Here is a 16,580-nt window from a genome sequence, read left to right as displayed (position 1 = left end):
AAACTGAAGTAACAAAATACACCAGCTAGTATTTTTAAGAACCATTTGGACAGACACATGCACACAAAAGCACATGCAGATTTGATGTTTGTACAACACTTTATGTCTGAATCTCATTGTGGTTTAGGTGGGAAGGAAAATGAAAGCTGACCATGTTGAAAGATGCAAGGTGATGATCACTCTGAAGAAGTGTGAAATTGAGTAAGCACCAAATTACCAGTGAGATGAAGGGGCAATGCCAGCTGAACAAATAAATACAACAGTATGAAGCCACTGCTTGCTGCTGCCGCTGCTTTGCCATTATGATGGCTGGGATTGCCAAAGCAAGTGTCCTTTTGCCCAGATGTGTTGCATGATATATGACACAAAGTAAAACCTATGAGACCATCCTGTCCATCCTATGAGACCTAGGACAGGTGCCGCATCTACTGAACTTTCCTCACTCACTGCCTTTGAAATACATTGACAGGCAGAAAGCATATGGCTACAAATATGCCATAAACCCAAGATTCATTTTTTGCACACATTCATTGTCCAGCTGTTATTGACAAGAAGATTGTATACTGGATGCACAATACAACAGCCATGTCAAAAAACCTTTAAAAAAACAGACTACAGTTGCAGCTGCTCTAGACTTCTCATATACTTTTGCAGTGTCCACTAACATACTGCTGGATTCTTCGTATTTCTTGATAATCTCCAAATAAGTTCCCTTAGAGCCAGAGGTTATTTATAATGCAGCTTAAACCTTCAACTTATCTTGATACTTGGCCTGAAATATTTTGGTAAGGAGCAAGGTTGAATGAAATCCCATAACGGTATTTAATTTTTTGTTAGGATGAGAAGACCTTTGCTTATTATAATTGAAGTGCTTTTTGATTTGTTTTGTTTTCAGGCTCCCACTGAAATACAGAGCTAACTTTTAAAACCTGAAAAGCATTGTACCTAATTTTGGTCTGTCAATTCTGTGATTTAAAAAAAAAGAGATACAAAACATCCAAAGTATTAATTTCTAGAAAAGTGCTGCTGTGGGTTATCACTTTTCTTTGAAAGATCTGTATCAAAATATCACTCATCCTTTCATATGTTCTTTTATCATCAGAGATAATGAGAGAACCTCATTGAAAAGACAGAAAAATTGAATGTAATATGCCTGCTTATAAATATCTATATTTGGAGTATTGGTTTCCTTTTTCTCTGTCTCATTTTCATACTGTTTTCCCAAATTAAAACTGAAGTGCAGGAGCTCTAAGGAAGAATTATACCAGTGACTTTCAGCCTGATTCACATCTCAGGCTATTTTTACAGGATTGTTTTCAGGGAAGTGACTCTTGACTTCCTTAAAAGTAAGGGAAGAATGGGGCCTTTTGGTAATAAATACAACGTGGAGATGGGACACTGGCACTGCCCCACTCTCCCAGTTTTAATATTTATGATAAAGGTTTTCTTCAGTAAATTCTTCATTTCCCAGGATCAAGGCTGCTCTCAGGACACTGACCAAGTGGTGGTGTGGCTCCATCCTTAACCTAAACTCAGCTCCCAGCCTTCCTCCATCCCTGACAAGAGCTGTGCATTCAGAATCTGTCCTGATCCCATCAGATGCTTCCTTTCATCAGTGCTATTTGCTAAAACATTTTCCACAGAGGGGCTAGACAGATACTAAAGGCATTGATATCAGTGGGGTTCGGATTTGGCCTGTAATGATTTTCTAAAGTCCGTTTTACCTGTTATGCAGAGCTGTCTCAAATTTGCTATTTTGTAATTTGGCAGTGAGGGTTGCAGCAGAGATGTGGGGTGGAAATGGAGAAGCTTGTACTGGTTTGGTTTGGGTTTTGAGCACATTCAGCCAAATGCCTATATTTGAATAAATATTTATTGTTCAGTCTCCACCCTGGAAAGTTTTCAACACCTGACTGGACAAAGCCCTGAACAACATGGGCTGGCCACAGAGTTGACCATCGTTGAGCAGGAGATTCATCCAGAGGTGTCCTGAGATCTCTTGCAGCTTGAATTATCCTATGATCCTATTCTGCAAACATTAAAATCTTTAAACCAACTTTGACCTGGAACTCAGAAAATGCAGTCTCCCCTGGGAAAGGGCTCATTTTGAAGAAATAAAAAAGACTTTGAACATCAAGAGTGTTTCAGGAACAAGGATCAATTTTCAAGTTGTTAAACTAAGGGAAATGGTTCCTATTATGAATACTTTTCCCTTTTCTTGGTCACAAATATTTTTGCTAAACTGACATGGTGCCATTGATGTTGCTGTCACTGTATACAGCATGACTATCCAGTACAGAGCAGAATGTCATCTACATGTTAAAATATGATAAATAGACCTATCAGAGTTTTCCATGGTACATTTAGACAGAACCTATGTAATGTGAAAGCCTAGCAGAGTGCACAAGCCTTTTTTGTTTGTTTGTTTGATATTACAAATTTAAATGCTCTTAACAGGCACAAGTCAAGAAGTAGGCAGGCTCTCAGAGGACAGGATAAAAGCATTCTTTCCAAGGGGAGACTGTGGAAACAAAGCATCTGAGCACAGATATAAGAGAAATGGTAATTTGATAGGCAAAATAGACAACTGCATTAAAAAAAAAAATCCCTTTTGCTTGGTTAACTGTCATTTATAGATGTGCACGCTTCTGCACCTTTTTTTCATGGGCCTTCTTGAACTCTTACTGCAGAGAATGGGATCCTCCAATGTACTACTTCAAGGTATGTGAAGAAAGCAGAGTGTATTTTTTACTCTACTGTGAAGGCAAATCGAAATGTGGGCATCTGAAAAGGAGCCAGTCCTAACTTGGATACCTAATAAATTTTAAGTAGGACTTCTTTATTTTGTCCAATACTTTCTGCTAGCTTAAGGGAGCTACATTCACAGCAGACTGTGTCTCTAAACATGCACTTGTTCCAGATGGAGTTTTGACCTAGAGAATTTGTAGTTAAATGAAACGAACAGAACTGGGGAGTTTTGAAGACAAATACAAAAGTGGTTCTCATCATGTATCCAGAGCTTTATCTAGAGCACTTTGCCACAGGGAGTGAATGATATTATGAAAGTGTTGTTCCAGGTCCCAGCCTGGTACTGACTCCATTTGAGTATGAACCCATCAACAAGCCTCTCTCTGGCCTAGACCATGCTGTTGGCCAACTTCTTGCTATTGCTATGCCGTGGGAGTGTATGTGTACAAACACACACATGCACCCACATAAACAACCCCATATATAAACAAAAAAGTATTTTGTGTATATATACACCTATAAAACTGCCATTTGCATATCAGAATAAGACAGCAATAATGCCTGTGATGGTAAACATGAAATGTTTGTGCATTAAAAGGAAACCAGATGACACCTTCTCAAATAGCAAATATTTTTCTTTCCTTGCCCTTTTCTGATTGTGTTTGTTGGTTTGTTTGGTTTTTTTTCCATTGCTGCTGTGGGAAACTAGGATGGAAGAGGTCATGACTAGGCAAAATGACAACTGTGATTTGACCTCTTTCTTTGGGGGAGAGAAGGCTGTGGGAAATGTGCAATAGTTATGAAAGCAGTTGTAGGAAAGCACTGTTTTGTGATGCAAACAACAGTGACATTAAATCATAGGTTAAAGGGGTGTTGAGGCAAACTAAGCTGAGTTCTGCGTTGCCAGCAGCCTGTGGTTAGGACTAAAGAACACAGCAGGCTCTTTGCGTGCACAGAAGCACAGCAGGCTGAAGGGAACAGAGGGCAATTGCTTTCACTGCTCCCTTCTCCCGCACATGGCCTTTTTGCATGTTGCATTTCTGGGTGCCCTGAGGCTCGTTTACAGCTGTGGTTCTTCCTTGGCAGATGTGACTGCGGCCAAACCTGGCTTACCTAGTCTTTGGCTCTTAGGCCAGAACCACTTCCCTTTGAACCTCCTTCTCCTTGTGGGGCAACTGCAATGCCTTCCAATCCAGTTGTCACATGGCAGGCTTGGACTGCCATCCCACAGCCACGGTTTTGTCCCCAAGAGCTCGAATTTCCGCATGCAAAATGCTGGATTTGTTTTAGAGAATGCAGTTTAATTGAAATGGCCTACATGCGTGGATTTTTATCCACTCCTCCTTGGGTGTTCAGTGCCTTCCCAAGTCATCTGTCCAAGAAAATGTGTGTCATCAGCACGTTCCATTGATGCAACTGTATTTGCAAATATGTAATTATTTATTAATTAATAAACAAAATAAATGGTACTTGTTTTACAATACTGGAATGACTTCTAGCCAGCATTTTCACTGTAATTATGTCTCATTGTAAATTTATCTCCAGTTATGCTGGCAGAAAAAGTCAACAACATGGAGGTGTGTGTTTGCATGTACACGTGTGTGGTACACAATTAAAAGATCTAGGAGATGATTGGATGCATGACATCCACCCTCTTCCTCCCCCTCCTAAAGAGGGGGAGCAGGAGTCTGGGCAGAAACATCTTTAGCCCAGGACTCCTGCAATCATTCCCACCCCTCCTTGCTGTGCAAGGGCAGCAGTCTGGCCAGAGGACCCTGGGGATGTGATGCCAGAACCCAGTCCAGCAGCACTGGAAGAGGATCACCTTCTTGCCACCACCCAGAGGACATCAGGACTTTCTCATTCCTTGTGCCTCATCCACCTGGGGGAAGTTACCAGGTATGTAACTTGATGAAACTTGTCTTTTTCCTTACTAACCAGTCCTGCAGACTGTATGTAGTCTCCAAAGTCTTGTCAGTGATGGTTTTACATTTCTCCTCAGTTCCTCTTATTATCTGTTGCATTATGAAACACAGTGGAGACTCTTCTCAAAGTGATTTTTGACTCAGTCCTTATCCAGACTGGCAATTTTATTTAGATCTGATCTGCTTTGACCCCTGACTAGCCTTGCTGTCGGTCCTTGCTGATAGTGAAAGTGTTACTGTGGTTTGAATATAACAGAACATAAACAGAAAAGTTGGCTAGTTATGTTTTTACCAGAAATACATTGTCAGATTTGTATATCTGTATTTGAGGGATATACTCTGTTTCCTTTCTGAGTAAATAAAGAGCTCTAAGTTTGACCCTCTGTCTTCCTCAAAAGCAGCATCAGAGGCTGGTGATATTGTACATGATGGGCTACATGGGCTCTAGTGAATACATACAAATGTGTAATTTGGAGCAACTGGTGTACATCAGTCATTTTTATTAAGGAAACTCTGATTTAGAGCCTTATAGGAGATAGAAAGAACATGGAACACTTGAGTAAATTGAACTTCAACGTGGGTTTTTTTGTGAAATGCTCATTATAACAACAGAGGTCAATGATTAATTTATTTTGTCTTTAGAATGATTATTCTGGTCTTATAATGATCTTGCATTCGCCACTGTCCCTCGATATTAAAGATAATATTGTAATTATGGGGTTTAAATGGGTAGAGAATGGCTGAAAATGACCTGTGGTCTTCCCTTGCTTCTTTTTGATATTCTCAAAGTTTTCATGATGTTGATTTTTTACATTAGACAGTCAGGTCTTCAGTACTCTATGGCCAATTAGAGACTTGTTTCTAATATGCTATTGAACATACTTAGAAAGCAGCATTTCAATAGTGCAGAAGAGAAATCATTTATGTCCCAATTGACTAAAGCTCTGTGTTTTTATTAAAGCAGATTTTACTCAAACCTTTGGGGAAGCAGCTTAGAGTGCTAAAGATAAGCACTTTCCCATGTCAAAGTCCATATCGAATAAATTGAAACCTGGGGCACTTTGAAAGAAGAGGGGGAAGACTCTGAGAAGCAAGGACAATCTTTGAAATCCTTCTAGCAATGGAAAGAAGTTGAACTCCAGCAAAAAGTACAAAATGTTCAATGCTTTGAAAAGCCAGGGCTTGTCAAAGTCAAGCTGCCTCACAGGCTAACTCTTCCCTCCTGCTGCCTTGGACTGCCTTGTCCTGGAGCTCCCTGGTGTGTTCATGGTCCTGCCCCCTGGCATGCAGTGTCAGAGCCTCATCTTCTCACAACCGCCCCTCCAGTTGCTTTAAACTGGCATAGGGAATGGCAGCATTCAGAGCACATAAAAAAGGCTCCCCCTGCTTTTTTGCTATGCCAGAAATGCCAGTGTTGTCATCAACAACATGAAGCATTTCAGGTGAGCTAAGATGGCCTTCTTCAGGATCTTCCTTACATTGACAGGCCATAAATGGAAGACAGACTCTGAGTAAACAGCGATCCTTCTTTCTATTCCCAGTGCTGATAAGCTGCAGAGGATGCAAACTGGATCTGGTCCAAGAGAGACCCTTTCTTCGATTGCACTGAGATTGCTGAAAGTCTGTTGGCAGAATCGGTTTCTGTTGGCGAGTGCTGCTTGCCTGGATCAGGTCTCCTGAGACTACATCCCTTCCCAAGGAATGTGGATGGAAACATTTCAGAATTATTCCATGCCAAAACTGGCTGAGGCTTTATGAACTTTCCAACAGAAAAAGTCAGAAAGAAATGAAAGGAGAATATCATATTGCATTATAATATGACAATGTTATTGTTGATAATGTGGTATAATATGTTGATAATATATAGGCATACATCCATGATAATAACAGGGATGTAAGCCTATATAAAGATGTATCTAGGTATGTCTCATGTCTATATATAATTATAGATATAGTATTCATGTTCTACTGAAGTGTCTGGACGAGATCTAAACAGTGCCCTTGAACTGTCCTTTGCATCTCCCACCTGTCAGTCCGCGTGTCCTGTTACTTGCAGGGTCTGCCCTAAAGAAGCTCCATTTTCCCCTGTGCTTCCCATCTATTCTGGCACGTTCCACTACCCTGGGGAGGCAAATGTTCACCTCTTTCCATATTCTTGCCAGGACTAGGGGGTGTACGTGGGATGCCCCCATACCTCCACCTCTTCTGCTGGAGGAGCGAGTGGTCATCCTCACGTGGACTCCTCTTGCTAAAGGTGGTGCAGTTGGTGAGTCCTGAGTGGTCCCCCAGGCTGGGCCAGGTGGGACTGTAAAGGGACATGGAGAAGTCCTTTATCTTAATACTCCCCCTTCATGAAACCACTGCATTATCAACCTGAGACAACAAACACTTCTCCTGGCAACAGGATCAGCCCCAACAGTCCAACACAGCAGCGTAACTGGCCCTAGCACTGATCCGACTAACAGTAAACTTCTTACCTTAGCAACCAGATGAGTCCTAACATAAGCCAAGCGGGATCAAATACCAGCTGGAGTACTGGCCCAAAAACCCACTGACACAGCCAAGTCACTTGACTGCACCTTAACAGGAATTTTCCAATAAAACAGCTGGGAAAAAAAAAAAAAAAAAAGGCTGCTTTGACAACACTGAAACTGCTGGTAAAAAAAGTGCATTTGGGGTAGTTTTTTTCAACCACTGTCTTCTGAGCTGGGAAATTTGCCAGAAAATTATTAAGAAGTCCTCATTTCCTTACTTGTATGTATAGGTAAACAGCCCTAGACCTTTTCTTTTGGATTGAAACAACTCTTAAAAGAAATAATTAATTAAAAAACATGTATTAAGAAGTTGAAACTAAAGCAAAAGTTTTCAAATATCTCAAAATGTTTCCAATAGTCCAAGTTGGTTTACTACTTTGTGGTTTGTTGGGCTGAACATTGTTTTGGCATTTTTTTTTTTCAGTGTTTGTTTTGGGGTTTTTTTTTTGTTTTGTTTTGTCCAATTTGGAATGAGGACGAGATGTCACCATCACCAAAATGTGAGGAGAAAACAGTTTCTGGTCCAGTCACAGACAAGTGTTCCTAGGGCCAGCTGCCACTCATGAGCCACTGCAGAGCTCCCTCTTGTGCTGGACTGTCCAGATCTCTGGATACGGCTGCCATGTGACTAGCTCCGTGCTGATGGTCTTGTTATTAACACTGAGGGGGGGCTATTCCTGCTGCTAACTAACCGTGTTTTCAAGTGGTAGAGGAACCTGGTTGTAGTTTTATATCCTCCTGGGCATCCAAGCCATGTTTAATGGTGGGCAATATCTGCATCCCTGGAGCACACTAAGAGAGGTTATCTGATCATGCTCAGTAGAACACTAACCACGTGGTTTACACTTGTCAATTTTTATGCTTCTTATCTGAAAAACCCAAACAACAGTTCGGTCCTTGAAAAGCTTCCAGCCACAGTCACGCTGTGAGAGTGGCACTAATGTAAGAGCAATGGTATATTCATACTGTGCTTGAAGCACTCCTTCAGGGGGCATAGCTTTGTCAGTAAAACTGAGCTTTGTACCATGGCAGTAAGATCACCCTGTAAATAAATCTGACCCAATCTTTGCTAAAACAAAGGTTTTATACATGTGACTGCATCTGTCCTAGGGGCATTTGCTGGAACAGCATTGTCAGCCAAGGTCACGTACACCTAACAGGGCAGAGCAGGAGGAAGGCTGTGGTGCTCAGGAGCCATAGATAAAACCACAGAGATCCCAATGCATGCTTTTTATTCTGGCTAATCCTAGATCCAGTCCAAATCAAACTAAACCCCCACTCACTCCTAATTCCCCCAAATTAATGCTCACATTGCTGTGTATATGCCGTTAACTAACTCAGCACACAGCAGACATCATCTCCCGTACCATGCTGGGCTGTTTCAAGACTTTTCTGCCCTTTGCTGCTTATTGTTGTCTCTGACAGCAGAAGTGCTTCACAAGGGCTTTCTGGTCCCCCTTGCAGCGAGCCCAAAATGCTCCCTCCTGCTGATAGAAATGCCAGGAGCTGAGCTCGGAAAGAGAAAGGGTCCCAGGAAGAGGGCAGGGGGAGAGGGTAAAGGAAGAGCAATGTGCTTAACAGGTGTCATCATTTACAAAAGAAACATCTGGCCAATGCAACTCCCTTCTGTGGCAGGTGCTAGGGCTTGCTTTCCTACAGGTCCTGTTAAACTGTGGCCCAGATATATCCACCCTGACATGCAGAAGATATTTTGTCTGGGCACAGGTAAGTCCCAGAGGCAGAGACTATGAAATCAAGGCCAAATCACCTGCCCATGCAGTGGCAGTAGGAACAAGGTGTCTCCAGTAACTTGGCTCCTCCTTTCCTGGCTCATTAATGTAATTCTAAAATCTAATTAATAACAATGACTCTCATTTATTCACTCCTGTCCTGGTTTCACAGTGCCTGACAAACAGCATATTGCAGAACAGAAGAGCACCAGTGTCGCTAAAGTAATTTTAATATGTATCTGATTCATTGAGCTGGTGCAAAGGCATTATTGTTTAAAAAGTTTGATTTGATCTGAACTGGGTAGAAATTGGAAGGTTTCCAGGGTTTCCCATAAACAAGAGGCTTCCCAGCCTCAGCAGCCTCTCTAGACACTTGACATTTGTACAGAGCAGCAGACCTATGACATTTTAACAAAACAAATTTAATCCAGCCAACGCTACTTCAAAAGAAAATTTCAGCCCAGATCTAGTGATCCCTTTGTGTGGGGCAAAGAGTATTGCCTGTATCTTCAGCTGCACTGCTCCTCATCTCTGGTGACAGTGTTATGTGGCCAAGGTAATGTGACATTGAGCAGCAGGGTGACACAGAGGCACTGAGGGGTCCCAGACAGCTCTTGAGCCCTCACTGACGAGACAGAAAGCCTCCCAGGCTATGGAGGCTGGTTCAGTTACTGAAGAAGCGGACCCCTTAGCAAGAAATACCTCCCTTTGGTATGTCTGCACTGAAAGAAAGCAGTTACGTAGGGCTCAGGATGGCTGGGCACAGTACAAAGGGATCACTTGTAAGAAAGCACTGAGTAAGAAACTGTCCTACTTCTTTTCCTTCCAGCTTGGACCCAGGTTGTGAGCTCCGTCCCACAGCCTCATAGCAGAGGTAGGGATAAAACATTGTGCAACGAGTCCTGGACTTCGCTGACAGAGAAACAGCTCTGTGGGGTGCATGAAGCTGACTCGCCTAAATGCAGGTCCTGAGCCCTGTGGAGGGAAACCCCATCAAAAAGTGATGAAGCTGGGGTTTGCTAGCACACAGACAGACACATGAATGCCTGGCTGCTTGTTATCTATGTTTTTTGTCTGAACAACAAGCTGCAACATGGTCTGGATTACTCCTGGGTTCAGCCACACGGGAGAAGTATTCAGATATTTGGCTTTCTGAGTGGGATTTTGAAACTTTCCTTTCTGACCCCCATTGGAGTGTGACTGTGAAATCCTTCCTGGAGAGCCTCTGGCTCAGTCTCAGTTAGGTTTAGCTCTAAACACGAGTAAACATCAGAGGAGAAATAGCATCATCTCTTTTCTCCTGTACATCTTCCTTCCCTGCCAGCAGCCAATTTCTTGTGCACTGCTACAGAAATATTTCTAATAAAACAAATAACTCCCAGGGATGCTCCTATCCCTTGCTGTGCCAAGGACTAGTGATCACATCAGCATCTTGGTTCTCAAGCATCTGCCAAAACCTGATGGCTTCAGCCAGCACGACGGAGCAAGGGTGAGCCAGCTGTGATATAACAGGCAGAGTTTAGGTTCCTGGGGAGTCTTCTTTGCAGAGATGGGCTTCTTCATTTAATGGGCCTTGGATCTTATTTAACACATCAGCTCATGTACAGTGCGGGTATAAAGAAGCTGTGTGCATATAATAAAAAAACCTCAGCCTATTCAATACCTAGGGGAGTCCTAATAAATTTGCCACAACAGCAAGTGTTAGCCTCTAGGGCCAATACTGAATGCTGGAGTTTAATAAACAAAAATTCTGAAGCAGAAGAACCGAAAGGTAAATCAGTTCAGCTGGCAAAGCAAACACAATTTAATTAGAAATTGAAAGTTTTTCTCTTGGCCTTGACCAGTCCCAAGGACCAGCATCTCAGACTGGTTGCGTCTGGGCTGCCTTCTGATGGCCGTTCTCAGGGTGCACTTTCTGACCATACTATCAGAGATCTCCCAACCTGGGCTGAAGGGCACTGCTCAGAGTACACAGGAACTTGTATACCAAAACAGACCTTGGCAGCTTATGAGCCATATTTGTCCAGGCCATCCATGGGGCAGAAGGTGCATAATTTGTGAAAGATGACATACTTCCAGGTGTCCACCTGTATATAGCTTTAATGTCACAGTATTCTGGCTTGCGCTGGGGCTTAGAAAGTGGGGCAGTAATGACCACCCTGCCATTAGACCAGCCCAGAGAAATGGGTATTTCCTCTGTACAAACAGAGCTGTCACAGTCTCAGGTGCTCCAGGAGACCATAGGGTGATTTAGCTAAACTGTTAACTGTCCAAGACCAGAACCAGCTTCAATGCTGCTGTCCCTTTTATGAGAAAATATAGATGCAAGGTAACTTCCAGACCCATCAGAACAGAGTTGGGGGTGGGCATTAGATCTGGAAGTTTTCAGCCTGCAGAAAAGAGCAGCCTTTTGTTGCTCTGCATGTGAGAATTCTTCTTGGCTAAAATGGTCGTGACTTTTTTCCTTCTCTGTTTCATGTCATGGATGTTACTGCAGTATTGCAAAAGCACTGACTACAGAAGAAGCCATCAAGGTTAAATACTGGAAGAGTTATGCAGGCAAATACTTTAAATCCTGGTGAGTTTTAACTATTACAAGTTTACCACAGGAGACTTGTCACAACTCCAAAAAATGATGCACAGGCTTCTGAGACAGCAGACCAGCACCTTCTTGTCTTGTGGCAGAGAGCTTAGGGCAGGCAATAAGGACGTTGTGGTTGGATTATTAAAATACTGTTGACACAACACTCTCAAATAAGGCTGGCTTTGCTATATGCCAATGAAATTCTCATTCTCATGGGCCAGCTCTATGTAAAGGCTTCTTTGGTTGGTATCAGGAAAAGATCGTATTTTGCGGTAATCTGGTCACCTGAAGTCAATATTTTACTACAGTGCAAAGGAAGTTTTTAACTGGAAAGAATAAAGCATTGTTTATTGTACTCTACTGCTCTTTTATTTATGGCAGGAGTGTCAAACTCTTCAGTGGCAAAGTCTGAATTATGTACTCGGAGCTCGGGTATCAATTCAGGGCTTCTCACTTCCTCCGCTTCACACATTGCTTCCACTGCACAAACAGCCAGGCACAACAGGATCTTTATCGAGTTACAGCTCTTTTAGAGGGAGAATGTGCCACAGCAGCACACCACAAGCATTTCATCTCCATCCCCTGCTCCCTCGTGGTCCGCCCAGCAGCAAACAACTTCCTCCCGCACTGCGCTGGCTTCTTTCTGCTGTAGGGAATCAGAAAGCTTAAGTGCGCAACAGAAGTTCAAACCTCCCAGAGACACAGGCCTACCAGCAGGATTTTCTCCCTGGCCCTGACATGAGGTGGGGGAGTAGTCTGGGAGGTGCAGAGAAGGTCAGCCCAAATTTGCCAAGGGCAGCAGTCTGTGGGGAACGCAGGGGAGGGCACCGACTGCAAGAGGTAAGAGTTTAATGGTATACCAAGATCTTTTTCTGCATGCACATGGCCTTCAGCATCATTGTAAATAATACTCTTAATAAAGAGCCAATTAGCCTAACAATCTCATTACTATCCAGCATGCAGTGTAGGAAGGACTAGCCTACGGCGTAACTGAGCGAAAGTGCATTCTCTGCTTCACAATTCCTGCTGTAACGTATGTAGGCATAAGGAGGCCTAAATAGAAGTACAAGAGATAAAAAGCATGCAGTGCTGAGAGGGTGGCATGCAACCTTATAAAGAAATCCCGCAGCCTGGCATTTTGTACCGATGCCTATTAACAAAACCCAGACCAACGTGCTGCAATAACCCCATGCACAAGCCCTGAGCACTGATTCCCCCGGCTGGCTCTGCCGTAGCCTCGCCGGTGCTGGGCTCAGCGCCGGAGCAAGGCTCTGCGCGGGGCAGGGGGACTGTGGCATGGCAACGGCACAAGCTGAGAGTCAGCACCAGAGCTGGAGGCAGGACCACAGGCTTTCTGCAGAGCAGTGAGGGAGGATGTTGGGAGATGGCACGTGCAGGGGAGGTGGGGGATGAGGGGAAATGTGGACATTGTGGCTGGCTGTGTTTTCCTGTGAAAAAAGCCCAGGACTGGAGATGCTTTACCAAAATCGTGCAAGTGGCATTTGCACAGAGGCCATTCGTGCTACGCCTGACTCATGCTAGGATGGAAATTCACAGAGAATTGCTGCGTGGGCTCTAGTGACAATGCAGTAAGCCGTTAAACAAAACACCTTTGTCTTACATCCGTCCCTCAAACCTTGGACTTCCATTTTTCCTTCACAGAACTGAAAAAATATCACACAGGCTAATTTTGGAATAGCTTGCGTGTAAATCATTGCCTTGGGCTTGGGCCTCTCACACTGGGGTTCAGCCTGAGTGACTTTTTATAGCTGAGTTATAAACTTTTAAATGCCAGACTTAATCAGAGCTACTGAGATGGCCATTACAGGAGTGGTTTAAGTGGCATAGCCCTGATATATGATAGCACAGAAAGAAGGTAGGTGGCTTATCCACAGTGGGCAGTCTATCTGGAAGGGAGCAGGGTCTGGTAGCTAGAAGCGGGCACAACTGAGACACAGATCTCTTGAGTTTTGCTCTTGCCCTTGTGCTACTGCTCGGTGACCTCGAGCATGTTCCCTTGGGCTGCACTGCACTGAGCAGACAAGTCTCAGACCAAAACTTGAGAGGAAAATGTGGCTCACCATGCCCTGGTTTCCCCAACATGCTAACGAGAATGCAGATATGTGTCTGCCTCCCCTAGGGATGTCGCAAGAATTGTTGGTGAATTGGCCTAGGGTTTAACATGGCATTGTGCAGACTCAAAACATACAAATCCAAATGCTTCATTTATGGCTGATTTAGAGCAACCACCCACAGAATCATATTGAGTAATTATAATCACAGACACATCAGACACCAAAGAATCTAGAAGACTTTGGGCTTAAGCTTCTGGGGGACTAATGTCACTTTGCTTCTAACAGGAGCCTCCGCAAAACTTTGACCCCCGCCAATTTTGCAAGCTGTGGGACACCCAGTAGGTTCCAGCTGTGAATCTGAGAGTGTCCCCCACTCTGCAACATCTTTGTTGTCTAAGCAGAACTGGACAGTCGTCAATGTGAGAGCAGATGCTTGGACAGAGAAATTGATCTGAATGAAAACAATACAGGGTCTTCTTTCTAAATTTATTCAAGTATTAAACAAACAGAAACTACAGCATGCATCAGATACTTTTCTTTATTGTACAACAAAACTATGGACTTGTTTGTAATTGCAGCATTTCCAGCAACATCAGGCAGACTTGTCGATGTTATCCAGTTTTGCACAGTCACTAGAGTGTCGCATCATGAATTATTAAATCAGTGCTTCGTGGTAATACATAATTTCTTATCAATTATTCATGCTAATGTGCGTGTAGTTTACTTAATTGTGTTATTGACGATCAAAAGTAATTTCCTGAAAATCCTCAAGGACAGAAAATTTAATCAGCGTAACTACTTTTCAGATGCAATGCTGTTAAGTATTCTTAATTTGCTCAACAATTCACTTATTTATGTACCTTTCTGGAGGAAATACGAGTTTAATCAAACTATTAGATTGAAGAGTTAGTGTACAGAAGGGCTGAAGTTCAACTGAATGCAAGGTAATTATGTTGAAATGAAGTTGGGCCTGCCTCTTTGGAGCAGAATTTTTTTTTCAGTCTTTTTTTTGGGGGGGTCTACAAAAAAATTATGATTGGGAAGATCACTAAGAAAACAGTGATTCTCTCTTCTTTAACTGCTCCCCACAACAAAGCACATAGTGATGTATTTTATTTTGGTGGAAGAAAAAAGGTTGTTGCTGTTGTTTAAACTAAGCCATAATTTGCAGCCAGGGAAGCCACCTCCACCGCCAGTTCAGCAGAGCAGGTCCTGAAGCTGGAACACAAAGACGGACCACAGACTACCACATGTTCCCCCCCCACAATTAGGACAGTTCACGATTGCCAAAAGAAACACACAGTGTGGCAAAAGTAAAGCAAAATTACTCCATTTGATGAATGTGGGCCCTGTCAGACTTTTTTTTGTACTTGGATCCAAGGACAGACACAGCACTGCCTTTCCCAATGGCTTGTGTCCAGAAGACACAAACGCCACCCTGGAGGAAAGCCCAGCACCCTTCACTCCTGGAGCAATGAAGGTGCTTGGTGCTGCCAAGCCACCCCCAGAAGACCAGAGCTTCCACCCTTTGAATGGGCACTGACACCAGCCCTGCCTCAGGGAAAGGAAGGTGTGCCCCAGGGGGTACGGGAGGGTCCTGTGAGCCCCAGGTTCTTTGAAATTCGTGGGCTGAGGTCACTTGGGTAGGGGAGAGAAATTTTTACTGCCAGCCTTACTTGGGACTGCCTTTCCAAGCACATCCCCAAGCTCAGATTCTGTGAGAAGCCGAGCACAACCCGATGTAAAAGCGTGTGCTCAACACATTGCAGGAGGTCCTCAGCACAATGTGCAGGATCAGAGCTGACAGGAATCCTTCCATTAGCCTCCGTGTTACTTTGTCAAGTTTCAGAGCAGTGGTTTCACCCTGTTCTCCAGGGACAGCTGTGGACAAGCCTAAGGACTCTACAAAAGGCACCTGAGAAAAGCAAGTCCATGTCACTAAGTTTAAATCTGCATCTGCATTTCCCATGGAAAAAATGTGGGGCACCCCAGATTAAAATGTCTGCTTTAGAGCATCAGATCTTAGTCTGCTTTGCTTTGGGGAGTTTTGGGTCAGAGATAAGACTGTATTTCCTGAGGCATCAATTTCTCCTCTGCACTGTGCCCCCTCTGTAATAATTAAGATATTTTCGTCTCTAGATTCATTACAACAAGCCTTCAGTGAATGGAATAGTCTGATTTTGGATGGCATAAAGGAGTATCCTTTCAAGTTTTATTTCCTCTTTATTAAAAACAAAACATGCAAGGACATATTTGCAGTGTTGCAATGCAGAATTATCTTCTTTTCCAGTCTTTCTTTCCAAGAGAATGATGCTAAAATAGAATCATAGAATGCTTTGGGTTGAAAAGGACCTTTAGAGGTCATCTAGCCCAACCCAGTACCCCCAGCTTTGTGCAGATCTAAACACAACTGCACTCTCCATTAAATACCAGCATTACTGTTGGAAGCTATGAACACTGTTCTGGAGTCATGTGTCTTTTATGTCTAACCCAGGGAATGGCAAGAGTAACAGACTAATGTTTACATAGAGACTAGTGCAAGGATTTTATTCATAGGTAAACTGATCTCAGCAATTTCCCAGTAATCAACTCCATGGAAAGTTTCACTTTCAGGGAAAAGAAGGGAGAAGGAAAAAATTATGACGAGTTTCATTCTATTTTCTGCTTCTCTTACACCTGGCTTGCCTGGGATACATTTGGTTGAAGTCAAACGCCATCAGAAAACAGCAGGCCAGAGTGGTATATTCCTGCATATTCCTTTACCTCTGCTGTGCGCAGTGAGGTAAATGGTGCCTGGATGCCTCTCCTGCCGTGGACCTCGCATCTGGAAGCACTGCCCTTCTGCCAGCCCTCCATCTCAGGCAGGATGGGGAGCCGAGATGCGCGGGAGCAAGCCAGGATCCTGGGCGTTTCGGTGTCCCTGGGATTTGGAGGCGGGGCTAAAAACAGTTTCACAAATGTTTCCAAAGACAGATAGTGCCGAT

Source organism: Pelecanus crispus, chromosome 10, assembly GCF_030463565.1.
Source record: "Pelecanus crispus isolate bPelCri1 chromosome 10, bPelCri1.pri, whole genome shotgun sequence".
NCBI lineage: Eukaryota > Metazoa > Chordata > Aves > Pelecaniformes > Pelecanidae > Pelecanus > Pelecanus crispus.
The sequence above is the reverse complement of the archived record's forward strand: the minus strand, read 5'-3'. Positions refer to the sequence as shown.